Source organism: Solenopsis invicta, chromosome 11 (genome assembly GCF_016802725.1).
Source record: "Solenopsis invicta isolate M01_SB chromosome 11, UNIL_Sinv_3.0, whole genome shotgun sequence".
Taxonomy (NCBI): Eukaryota; Metazoa; Arthropoda; class Insecta; order Hymenoptera; family Formicidae; genus Solenopsis; species Solenopsis invicta.
Window position 1 is genome coordinate 17,059,822 of NC_052674.1, and position 13,620 is coordinate 17,073,441.

At 42.8% G+C, this 13,620-nt stretch overlaps 2 long non-coding RNA genes across 2 annotated transcripts; both read left to right on the top strand.

The window, feature by feature from the left end:
- Window positions 1-9,376: 9,376 nt before the first annotated feature.
- On the top strand, window positions 9,377-10,402 carry LOC120358982. The gene is made up of 2 exons (XR_005575878.1): window positions 9,377-9,527; window positions 9,977-10,402. It is a non-coding gene; the product is annotated as an uncharacterized LOC120358982 (long non-coding RNA).
- Window positions 10,403-11,082: 680 nt separating this feature from the next.
- LOC120358978 lies at window positions 11,083-13,022 on the top strand. The gene is made up of 3 exons (XR_005575874.1): window positions 11,083-11,665; window positions 11,859-12,067; window positions 12,183-13,022. It is a non-coding gene; the product is annotated as an uncharacterized LOC120358978 (long non-coding RNA).
- Window positions 13,023-13,620: the final 598 nt, after the last annotated feature.

Below are 13,620 nucleotides of genomic sequence, written 5' to 3' on the forward strand. Positions count from 1 at the left end.
ATGAACGGAGACCCCTACTCATCAGGCGGCCCAACAGCCAGGGTCCTCGTCTCCTGGGCATCCCCGAGCGCAGGGGCAGCCGGAAACGAGGCCCGGGATCGCGTAATGACCCACCCCCAGGGGAGTCACTTCGCGGCCCTGTCTCCGAGGATAGGCGACCCCGGGGGAGAAGGCGTCAACGTCCTCTCCGCCCGGGGTCTCAACGCCTTTCTGAGAGGCGTGCTCGAGTCTCGTCCCGCTCGCTTCTCCCGTTGCGGGAGAGGGAGAGGCTCGAGCACCACCTTCGCCCGGGGGAGGTGCGAGGCGCTCGGACTGTCGCACCTCTTTTTAATCGGCGGACTGATGCTCCGGACGACTCCGACGAAATCTCTATCACTCCCGTGATGAAGGCCTCATCGGCAGAGGCCTCTACCACGGGAGGGGTCTCCTCCATGTCGATATCGGCCACCGGCCCCTCCGGCACACCACCATCCACGGCCTGAGCGCCGGGCGGGAGGGAGGCGGAAGGGTCAGCGGCCGATCTTCAGAGACTCCGCCCTCCTCCCGCTGCAGAGGAGTGGGAGCTCTCTTCCCCGGTCGAGGAGCCGGGGGAACCCGTGCGCATTTTTCACCGCCTGGGCGGTGATTAGGCGCCTTACTTTTGGAGGCACACTCCGGGCAGAACGGCCTACTCGCGCATTCTGCCTGGGTGTGCCCCTCCACCCAAAATTGAAGCAGCGCCGGGACGTATCGACACCGCCAGGGCACCGGTGCTGCGTGTGTCCCTGAGCTAGGCAGCGGAAGCATCGCTGCGGAGGGGCGTTGAGCACCTCCACGCGAGCCGCTACCCAGCCTAGGGTCAAACTCCCCGCTCTAGCGAGCCTCGCAGCGGCGGCGACCGAGCACTGCACTATGACAGAGCCCAGCCCCCGCCGACTGCGCACCACTCGACCCACCCTGAGGTCCGCCACGAAGCATGACCCGGAGTCGGCGACCGCTGTGGCCACCTCCTCCGGAGTCACCGAATCGTCGAACCCGGAGATGCGGATCCCCACACTCCGTAGAGGGCAAGAGATCCGCACGTCCGGGCCCCCCGCGACGCGACGCATCTCCGAGGCCAGCCTTTCCGCGGCTGGCCTACTGTCTTCACCGGGGATCTCCAGGAGGGGACCCCCGGTCTGGGCTCGGCGAACCCGGAGCCCGCTTCCCCCCTGCGGCAATATGTCCCCAAGGACGACGGACTCGCGAGCCCGCCGCATGACTTCCGCGTAGGAGGCGTCGTCCCCAGTCACCGTCACCAGAATTGCCGATGACTTGGGGACGCGCCTCCCTATCTTCCTCGCCGAGAGGATGTCGCTTTGCGGCGAACCTTCCTGCTTCTTCTTTTTCTTCTTCTTGCCCGACCCGGCCGCCGGGGGGGGGGCGGAAAGTACCGCTACCCCCGATGGCCGACCCGGAACTAGGGCCGTACCGTGACCTGGGGGAACACCCCCCAGCCACTCTCCGCAGGCCGAGTGGGGGGGGCTCTACGGCCCCCTTTGTCCACCCTCCTTCTCTTCCGGGTGCCGACGACCTCGACCCAGCTCCGATCGCTCGCAGGCGTATCGGGACCGAGCGCTGCCGCCGGCACGGCGGGGGGCGCGGGAGGCTCCTCCGGCGGAGCTCCCGCACTCCCCTTTCCCCCTTACCATTCTTCTTCTTCTTGCCCCTGGCGTCGGTGGGGACGGCGGCCGGGACAGCCCCCGTCTCCACCCGCGCCAGGCGCCTCTCCAGGCCCTCCACCGTCGCCGTCAGCCGCTCCAACGTCCCCAGCACTCGCTCCTCGAAAGGAGAAGAGCCGGGGGCAGAAGCGACCGACGGGGGCGCCGGAGGGGAAGGAGACCTTCTCCTTGTCGTCTGCGGAGCAACCGCGGACGAGGAGGGACCACTCTGCAACATGAGGGCCCTCTTGGCTACCCCCAGTTGACCCCTCAGTTCAGCGACCTCGGCCCGGAGGGAGCGCACTTCCTCCTCCCGGACCGCGGTCGCCGCTTCCTCCTGCCCATCTTCTCGCCCGAGACGGCCCATGGCACGGTACGCCAGCTTCATGAGCGCCTCCCGGGCGAGATGGGTGTTTAACTTCATACGCCCCGACAGGTTGCCCGACAGTGGGCAACCCGTCGAGGCCTTGTTCCTTGCCCCCTCGACTTCCCGGAGCCAACCATCGGCCAGACCGGCCAGGTCCGTGGTTGTGCTCCGGGAGATCACCCCCAGTTGCCGGTTAACATACCGGCGTTGATCCGGCGTAAACAGGGTCGGGGGGATCCTGATGCGCTGCCGAGGCCGCGCATCACTCGCCCCCGTTCCCTCTCCCTCCGACTCAGAGCTCCGGATGACGTTGGCTCTGAGTCGGCGGGCCCTAAATCGCTCCAAAGGAACCCCATGGAGCCGGTCCTCTGTGTCCGCTCCATCGGACAATGGGGAGGGGGACCTGAAGTATCCACTCCCGTCCAAACGGGGTCGGCCACGGGCGCGCCTACTTCTAACGTGAGTCGGAAGGTCGGTCCCGTCTCCCGGAACGTCCGGGATACGGACACGGCCCTCCGACTCATCCAAATCGATGACCGGCTCCAAGGGGTTCCCGGCCACCGCTTCCTCTTCCTCGTCGTCGCGCCGATCGACGTCCATGGGCTCAGCATCGAGCTGAGAGAGCCCCTGCCGCCTCCTACGAGGCGGGTCGGCGAGGTCCTCCCCGCTCGAGCCTCCCCCACGGACGCGGATCGGCGTTCTACCATCACATCCCCGTAGTGGCGCAGGATGCGCCACCATTTCAAAAAATCGGGTTGTTGACAACCCGGTCGCGCCATCATCCTGCCGGTCGGAGCCTACCTTGCAGCAGCAACCGGCCAACAGGATCGTGTCCCCCTCGACGGCAAGGGCAGATGCCTCGTCCACCGGGGACGGCTCTACTCCACTCTTCCCGTCAAGGGAGGCACTCCTCCCGTCCCTCGAGGAGGAGGAGACCTCATCGACAGACTCGACGCCAACGAGGCTCCACGAGTCGGAGCTCGTGTACTCGCAGTAGGGCGTCATCGCCCTGTCCAGTCTGCGATACCATAAGAATCGCTGGTAGGTTTCGGACCTCGAGTCTACCCAGTGAACTGGATCAGACTATCGGCCCAACCGCCTAGCGCGAGGACGTTCACGAACATTAATTACCACACTAGCCCGATAGCCGGCGGAGCGTGTGGTCACTCCGTGCGGCCGCCCGTCGGAAGATAACGACAAGGGGGCACCCGGGACACTAGTCCCCCCTTGCCGGCCCTAGGGTATCCGACCCCCCCCCTGCGCGGTAACATATCCCTGTCGTTAGCCGTAATTTTTCCATGAATGGGGTATTGTTTTACGAGGGGAACCCCACCCTCGCCCCGAGGGATACTACAGGCCGGTGTCCGGGGACCACCGGCCCAAGGCGATTCTATTGGACGGCACACACATCGCACGCGCCGGCCAGGGAAAACAGAAAACAAAACCTAAGTGCATGCGGTTAAGCGCACACCCGGGATGACCCACGGTCGACGCGCACCAGACAATGGACTGCGGCGGGCAGACGGGACCCCCGATCCCGGCAGGCACCCACAGCGATCCCCCGACCAGAGGCCTCGGCAAGAGCTAACACCCCCCACGGCGATGCCCCCGCGCTAACGAGGAACATCCCCGAGAGGAAGCGCCAGTCGCACCGGTGTACGGCCTGATCCTAGGCCCGAGGGCCCGGCGCCGATGCACCCGGGCTAGCCGGAGACATCGACAACCAGCGGGTCAACGCGCGGGATTTAACCATCGACCGGGAGATCGCTCCAGGATTCCGCAAGGAGAAGGCGACCCGACTCCCCGCCGCGACTAACACCGTACATTGAACAAGTACACACCACCATGGCGTCTGAGGCGCGAAAACACGACACTCAGGCGCTGCCTCCTTGATTTTTTATAGAGGTTGACTCCTCGCGACCCGGGCGGTGAAGCCAAGGTCCCCGGTCCATCCCGCACGTAATTTCAGCACGTGATGGATTACGGTGTGTCAGCTCGGGCGCCAGGGTCGCTGAGATCCCTGAATCTACGGCCTACCAGAGACCGCAGACCCCTAGCGAGCTCGGGAAACCGCAGGAACGCCAATTCCTGTATCTGGAGTCGTTCCGCAGCCTCGGAAGGCCCCGAAACGACTCCAGGCCCCTACGGGATTTCTCTGCCATTATCATCTCCTCTTCTTCCTTTATTATTTTTAACCTCTTTACCTATCCTATTCCTTCTTTCTTTACCCCTACTATAAATCTTCCCCTCGCCCTCCCTTTTTTCCTTTCCTTTTTCGCAAAGCTACACACCCAATTATGTGTTCCTGGCAATTTTTCTTTAATCTTTTCCCATCCTATTTCTTCTACCCAGGTTTCACACATACTAATAATGTCATATCCTTTTACATATTCCCAAAACACCCTATCCTTATTACTTATTCCTGCTACCTTCCAAATACGTATCTTTTCCTATTTTTATTTCCTACACCTCTCTCTTCCTCCTCTTCTCCTGTACCTTCCCTTTCCACTTCCCGGCTTACTTGAAATCCTGATCTCGCTCTTCTTTGTTGTTCCTTTCCAACTCTTCTTCTTCCTTCCTCTTTTCCATTCTTCTTTTTTCCTTCTCTTTTTCTAATTCCAACTCTATTTCCTCCCACATTTTCCACATCTCTTTAACTCTCACCTTACCTGTTCCTGCCTTTACTTCTACATCTTTTTCTTTTTGCTCTTTTGTCCATCTATGTATCCTTTCCTGCACTTTCCTTTCCTCCCAACTTAAATCGTTTTCTATATATAAGTTTTCCCCTTTCAATTTATATTTGTTTCTTATTATTTCTTTTTTACATTCCTCATTATCTAATTTCATTAAAATTATCTTACCCTCTCTCTCTCTCTCTCTCTCTCTCTCTCTCTGCAGTTAACTACCTTATCCTCTACATCTACACCTATCTTTTCTTTTATTAAGGCCGCTGTCCATTCCTTGCACTCTTTCTCATTCCTCTCTACATGTTGAGGTATTTTTATACCTTTTATTATAATATTATTTTTTCTTTCTTCCCATCTTTTTCCTTCACCCACTTCTTAATTTTTCCTACTTTGCTCTTGCTTAAGCCGCTACATTCGCTTATTCTGCCTCTGCTGCTCAAACTGCCTACGCTGCTAGCCCTTGATCTTGCACTATATGTACTTCTTACCTCCTCCCTATCGCCTTCCACGCTTTTTACCTTCCTTTTTTCCTTTCTTTCTAATTCTAGCTCCTCTATTCTCTCCTCTAGTTTCTCTATTCTCTCCTCATATAACCTCACTTTCGCCCTTAAAACCTCTATCTCCTCATTTGTTTTATTCCTATCCTCTTTCAAACCTTTTACATCCTCTCTCAGTAACTCTTTAATCTCTTGCCTTATCCTGACTCGTTCCTCTTTCCAATATTTTTTTTCTCCTACCTTGAGAGTTACCGTCTTACCTTCTTCCTTACTTCCTACCGTAAGCTTTCTCTGTCTCTCCTCCAGCTTCGTCTTTCCCGCCTTTCCAGCCGCTCCCATCTCCTTACTCGCCATAACCTCACTCTTTTCCTATCTCTAATCCGCTCGCAAATTCCACCTTCCTCCTATTTCCTAAGCACGCCTCCACTTCCCTGTCTTCTCCGCTCGTTCTTCTTCTTATCCTACACTTTCGCGCTTCTCTCCCTCACCTTTCTTCTCCTTAATCGCTTACTAAAATACGCTACGCTCTCACACACGTTCTCGCCCATGCGCTCCACCTAACCAAGTTCCCATATATATATATATGTATATACATACAGGGTGTCAGGTAACTACCGCCCTTGGTTTCGTGGATTGATAGATCAAGTAAAACTGAGCAGAAAAGTCCTTTACCATTTTTTAATATTTGCCATAGTTAACAAAATAAAAATTAATAAAGTCTGCGAATAAGCGCGTATCACCGCGCGCAAGGACCGCCCTCCGCTCGCCGAGACGTAGATTGCCGCGGCTGTAGGCGCGGCGCAGTAATCGGAGACGTAGCTACTGCTGCTTTTCCCTTCTCACCGGGCCGCGCCGCCAGCCGCAGCTGCCTACGTCTCGATGACCGGCGGGCAATCCTTGCGCGCGGTGATACGCGCTTATTCGCAAAATTTATTAATTTTTATTTTGGTAACTATGGCGAGTATTAAAAAATGGTAAAGGACTTTTCTGCTCAGTTTTACTTGATCTATCAATCCACGAAACCGGGGGCGGTATTTATCTGACACCTTGTACATATACAGGGCGTCCGGGAACTAGGGAACCTACCGTTTTGAGAATATAAAGGAGATGAAAAGGGAAAAAAAGTCTTATACCATTTTGCGATTTTCGCTATAATTATTGATTTATAAAATAAAACGTCTAAGCTAATGTGCGGTGATGCTACGCCATCGCGCCTAGCTCGTAGGCAACGGTGCGCCTCGATAGGCAAAGGTGACGCGTTATTGTCTGAATTGGCACGGCGCAACGGTCTGAATTCGTCTCACCGCGTGTACATACACTGCAAAAATCAAATGTGTTATTTTAGCTAAAGCTTCTCCTTACACATTTGATAAATAACACATTTGAATTCTGCAGTGTATGTACACGCGGTGCGGCGGATTCAGACCGTCGCGCCGTGCAAATTCAAATAACGACGCGTTACCTGTCCCGCTCCGCGCCGTTGCCTACGAGCTAGGCACGATGGCGCGGTGTCATCGCACATTGGCTTAGACGTTTTATTTTATAACTTGATAGTTATTGCGAATATCGCAAAATGGTATAAGACTTTTTTGTCCCTTTCCATCTCCTCTATATTCTCAAAGCGGTAGGTTCCCTAGTTTCCGGACACCCTGTATATACATATCACCTTGCCTTTCTTTTCTTGCAGCTTGCTCGCTTTAGTGTTCCTTTACGATTGCAAATAACATTTCTGATAGTTGTTAGTTGACTCTATCAAGTATCTCGTTAATATTCTGTAAAACAAATAATTCTCAAAATAAAATAAGTATATAGTTATTATAATTAAAGAAAAAAGACAAGACGAGCCGTACAAAAGTTTTCGATAACATCGTTACAAACGATTGGCTAATAATATTTAATAAGACTTATCGCTCTTAATAATTTTTGGCATATGATTCTCCGATTCTCCAAATCCAGTCTTCACGCATTACTACATTTTCCGGAAATTGGTCAAAGCATGCTTGCTCCGGCAAGCACTTTTCGCTGTAGTTTATACACGATTTCATCGGGGTGCACACGATTGGGCACCACCACTCACAGCGGCCGATGCCTAGAGTTTTTCCGTTGGTTTGGTTAGATAAGTCAAGATGATTGGTTGGTGTCCAATCGTGCTGTATCCAAAAGAGTGTCACCCGATTTCATCACGCACCGTACCATATTTCCACTTTATTTTACAATATCTTTTAAAAAATAACCTCAAAACACATGAAATTGGAGCAATGTTGCTAATATCAGCTGAATCACAATAGGAAAGGACGCGATGCATGCACTCGTACGTGTGATAAAAATACAATCGTCCAGATTTAACAACTTCCCGATATTAAATATTTCATTTTTTTTCACAGTTGGCAGCCTTGCCGAACGAGAGGCACTTTACGTGAAAAGGGGCGTGGTTTAGCCAAATTGAGCACACTATGTTAAAGGGCCTCGCACATGAAATGCGTAACATAACATAAACACAACATAAGACCGACGGATCAATGAAATGTTATGTAAATCAATATGGCGACTTTATGCTGGATGCTCATTGGCCCATTGGTCTTATGTTGTGCTTATGTTATGTTATTCATGTGCAAGGCCCTTTATGCTACGCTTATGTTTTGTTATGCATTTTATGTGCAAGGTCCTTAAAGGTCTCGCTTATGAAATTCATAACATAACATAAGCACAACATAAAATCGACGGAATAATGAAAATGTTATGTAAATCAATATGACGACTTTATGCTGGATGCTCATTGGCCCATCGGTCTTATGTTGTGCTTATGTTATGTTATGCATTTCATGTGCGAAGCCCTTTATACTTCCACCATGCTGTGCACTTTGAATAAATGATTGAATCAGCCCTAGTAGCACAAAATATTGGTTCAATATTGGGAAGTAATGTAAACCTAATATTCTATATTGGGTGTGAATTGATTTTCAATATTGGTCCAATATTGCAGAGTATGATATTGACCCTTATTTAACCAATATTGAAAAAAAATATAAATACGATATTATGTATTGGTTGTGCATTGGGTTTTCAACATTGGTTCAATATTAGAAGGCTGACACTTTATCTTATTTAACCAATATGAGTCGAATTTTTTCTTGAACCCAAGCGGTCACCCATCCAAGTCGCGACTCCGATAAACGTTGCTTGATCGCTGCGAACTAATCTCTTGTGATGACCTGTGAACACTTTGTGCTGATACGTGTATATAACTGGTAGATCAGGTCAATATACGTTATCGAAAAAATGGAATATGTATAATTAAAGCACATTATTTATATAAACAAATATAAAATTATAGTTTTTTTACTAATTTCACAAATGCGTAATAGTATCTGGAATAACTTTTCTGTTATTTGTTTGAGTAAGAATGCAATTAAAAAATATATGTCAATATAATACAATAATTAAATTAAATAAAAAAAATTTTTATTAAAAAGTTTTTTAACAATTGAAAAATATTTTTTGCTTATTGGGATGTAGATCAAGGTTTTTTCATTTATGGACCTATTTTATCTATTGATAATATTTACAATACAATTATTGACTCGTAACATTAGCAGCACATCAGCAGCACATTAATATTTTTTTATAGCCAATATTTGCTTTAGATTGGGAAATCTTGAGCAATAATGCGCTTCCAATATAAATGCAATATCGTACATATAGTCGTGAGCTAAAAGGTTGCAACACATTTTCTTCAATGGTTTTTGGAATGTAGACTTGCTCATTGATCGGCGAACGTAATTGGTTGGATTCACGGGTAAGAACCAATTATGTTCGCCGTTTGATGAGCAAGTCTACATTTCAAAAATAATCGAAGAAATGTGTTGCAACTTTTTAGCTCATGACTGTACATACAATCCGTTTGTTTTTTGTTCCTAAACTCCCTGAATTAGTGTGCACTTAAAATGAAATAGATATATATTTGAAAGTTAGTGAAAGCAAGAAGAAACGTTCCAGTGCAGTCTAGTGCAGGAATAGAAAACAAGCCTATTACATGATCGTGCAGTTCACGTAAAACTTCACTTTTCACGTTTCCGCCTTAGGGAAAATGTTACATGATCGACCCTCAGGTGGCGGTAGATCTTTAACGGCCATCTTAGATAATCTATTGCTGTGTGACAATTAACGTATCTGTTATAGGTTATATTATCTATTTAATATAAAAATAAAATTATCATTCGATTAAGTGGATTAAGTTCAATACGTTTGTCAACGAGTGAACGTAGCTGCATTAAAGACATCGACTGTGAAATTACCGGTAAATTAGATAGATTTAAACATATAATTAATAATAACTAATCCGTACAGAACAAAAACTTCACACAATGTGATTTACATAACATTATGTGAATATTTGTTCATTAAAACAACATTACAACGTTATATAACATCTAAATGTCGAGATTAAGTATATAAAATGTTGATTTTCTAACATCACTTTCTGTGAACATTTATACGTTGTTCCAACGATGTGTAAAGTTTTTGTTGGAATAAATTACTATTAATGTTAATTAGTTAACAATTAATAAGTTAATAAATAACTTATTAATTTATGTAAATAAAATTATACAGAATAATACTGTGTATACATTACATTAATTGTTAGAAATAATAAAAATACATATGGGGTATACTCTATTTTATGCATGATGCATTATGCTAACAACAAAATGCATTTATATTTTTAATTTTTTTTTACTTTTGCAGTTCTTAATTTTAATGATGGTAAAAGTTGAATGGATCTGCATTGTACCAGGCTGTAAATCAAATTCAAGGACTCCTAATCATTTTTTCCCAAAAAGTCCAATATTATCAAAAAAGTGGAAAGAAGCTGTGAATAATAGTATAATTTTAAATATCTTATCAGAAGAATTAAGAAAATATAGAGTATGTCACTTGCATTTTTTACCTGAAGATTATATTTATACTCAAAATCGTCGAAGACTGAAACATAATGCAGTACCTAGTATAAATATATATAATATGCAGTTATTACAGACAGTACAGAAATAAATGATGCAAATAGAGAGACAAATGATGCAAATACAGAAATAAATGATACAACTGACATACAGTTGCATTCACAATCTGAAACAAATACTGAATTACATTTACAATCTCAAATCAGTAATATAGAAATAAATGAATGATACAACTGACATACAGTTGCATTCACAATCTAAAACAAATACTGAATTACATTTACAATCTCAAACCAGTAATAAACCTGGACCTTCTACAAATAATTTTATATGTGCAGAAACAAATATACAAAACGATCAAAATAATATCACAAATAAAGTTAATAATTCATCACGAATATCAAGAAATATACTTGGATCTGTTATAGTACAAGACAACATCATTTAACACCAAAAGCACAAAAAAAATATATAAGAAAGTCGTAACATTAGCGAAGGAAAGAAACCGAATAAAAAGACAAATAATAGATTATAAAACACGCCTAAAAGATGCAAAGAAGTTATCAAATACTCTATTTTGTAAAAAGTTTAATAGCTTAACTCCAACGCAAAGATTGTTTTTCAATATGCAATTACGAAATACAAAATATGCTCCAAACATTTCAAAACATTATTTAATGAATTAAAATCTTCATTAGAATCGATATGTCCTGAACGTAGTTCACAATATTTTAGTGATATATATTTTGATTCAGAAACATACAATAATGTAAATTTGCAATTGTAAATAGTGTAATTTGTAAATATTTCTTTTATATTATATTATATATTATTATTATATTATTATATATTATTATTATTATTATTTCTGTGTGCTATTTTGTTATTTATGTATAGGGAAGAAGATTTACACTTGATGAAAAAATTTTAGCATTGTTGCTGTATAAACAATCTGGATCTTGTTATAAATTATTATCAAAATTATTTGTTTTACCAAGTGCTACAACTCTAAAATGTTTGCTACGAACAATTTCTTTACAATCAGAAATTAATAAATTTATTTTTGAGCATCTTTGGCAACATATAGCACAAATAAAAAATGAAACAGACAATTATGAATATTTATGTGGGACGAGATGTCATTAGAAGCCAATTTGCAATATGACCAATTGAATAATTTGTTTTGAAGATTGGGGACATAGACGTACATCACTAATAGCCGATCATGTTTTGGTTTTTATGGTAAAAGGAATTTTGAAAGGATGGAAAATTCTATTATCTTACAACTTCTGCAAAAGTCAAACGAAATCTGCACATTTAATTAGATGCATAAAAGAAATTATAAAAGAATTATCTGAAGCTGGTTTGACAATAATTGCAACTGTATGCGACCAAAAGAAACCAAATATTAAATCTATTAAGAAACTTCTTGAGGATTCTAGAAGTAAATGTATACAAAAAGGTCAAGAATATCGTAAGTATTCTGTTTTAATTATTATATATTAGACATATAATAGAAATATAAAAGAATTTTTAATTTTTTTGAAGAAGGTTTTATTAAACTTTTCGGGCAAAATATTGTACCTATCTATGATTTACTGCATCTTTTAAAGGAATCCGTAAAAATTTATTATTTAAAAATTTGAAAATTAATGCCACTATTTCAGGAATAAAGGAACGACAGTTTGCATTATGGGACATCATTGATCAGGCATATAAAATGGATATTTACACAAATACATTGAATCGTCAATTGCCAAAATTAACCGATGAACATGTTATTAGATCAAAAATAAATAGATGAAAGTTAAATGTGCTGCTCAAATTTTTAGTGCAAGATTATCAGCATATATTGAATACAACAGCAAAATCAAAGGTAATTTGATAAATAATAGTTATAACTTTCTTTAATTTTGCATTGTGTGTGTGTGTGTGTGTGTGTGTGTGTGTGTGTGTGTGTTTATTTATTTATTTATTTATTTACTTTGCAGAAGGATTTGTTGAGCACAGATTGGTCTACTACAAATACCAAAGACAGGATATGACACAGCAATAGTATTAGATTTTTTCAACAAAGTTTTTGATTCCGTGAACGCACATACTTTGCATCCAGAGACTCCTTTTATACGTGTTGCGGTAACAAAAAATAGCAAACACCATGATTTTTGGCCACCTGCTACTAAATTATTGTCCGAAATGCGATATGTAGATCCGAAAACTAAACAACCAGTTAAGTGCATACCGTCATTAAAAAATTGGATTTTTACTCTACGTGGATTTCAGGACATATGGAAAATAGTTGATAATGCAGGTATACAATTTTTAAAGACAAGAAATATTAATCAAGATCAAACTAGAAAATTTTTTTGGTATGATTTGTAGTCACGGACGTAGAAATATTAATCCTTCGTGTAGCCTATTTTGTGGATCATATAAAACATTAATAATTAATAATTTAACATCAAAACGGTCTATGGGCTCTAACTGCGAAAATAAAAATGACGGTAATTTATTATTTAATTTAAAACAATTTGTGAAAAATGTTTTTCATGTAAATAATGCATTAGAACAAATAGTTGAAGAAGACTTTGTATCATTCCCAAATAACATAATAATATATAACATTTCATCACATAAAAATAATAGTCAAATGTATGTTTCTTGTTGGATTGCAAAAAAGATTTTATCTTTGAAACAATTTAAAAATTGTTTAGACTGTAAACAGAGTTTTCTAACAACAAATATAACATCTGAAGAATATGTGCAACTAGTTCATAGAGAATATGTACGAAAGAAACCTTCTTTAACTTATACATCAATGACTTTTTTAAACACGCATTTATTAAAGTAGATTTTATTTTAGATAAAAATATTTCTTTATTATTTTGCAGAAATGTTTCTGCTTTGTTATATACACTTTTAAACAATAAATTAAGTTTAAATTTTATACGTTGTAATAAACATAAAGAAAAATTAAAACATGTTGTAATACAAAAAATTACAAAACTGTTTTTATATATATTTTGTAAAATAGTCAATAGAATTTTATTTGGTGGTGACACTTGATATATTTTCACAGATATTATATTTCAGCAAGCTATTGAACATTATAAAAAAAAGCAAAAGCGATTTAAAAAGAATATAAATATTTTAACAATATATCATTAAATATTTATAGTAATGTTTCTCAAAATTTATTTTATTCATATATTCTTATTAAAGTTGCAATTATTAAGTTTATAATTTAATAATAACTATAATGCTTTCATCATACTTTAATTAAACTAATGATATGACCAATGTAATGATTTATTTTTCAGTTTATTACTTTTTTTTTTTTTTTTTTTTGGTACGATGAGGGAAATGCTCATGGCACGACAGGTTGGCTAGACCTGACAGTGTTGGACTCGAGTCAGGACGGTGCTAACC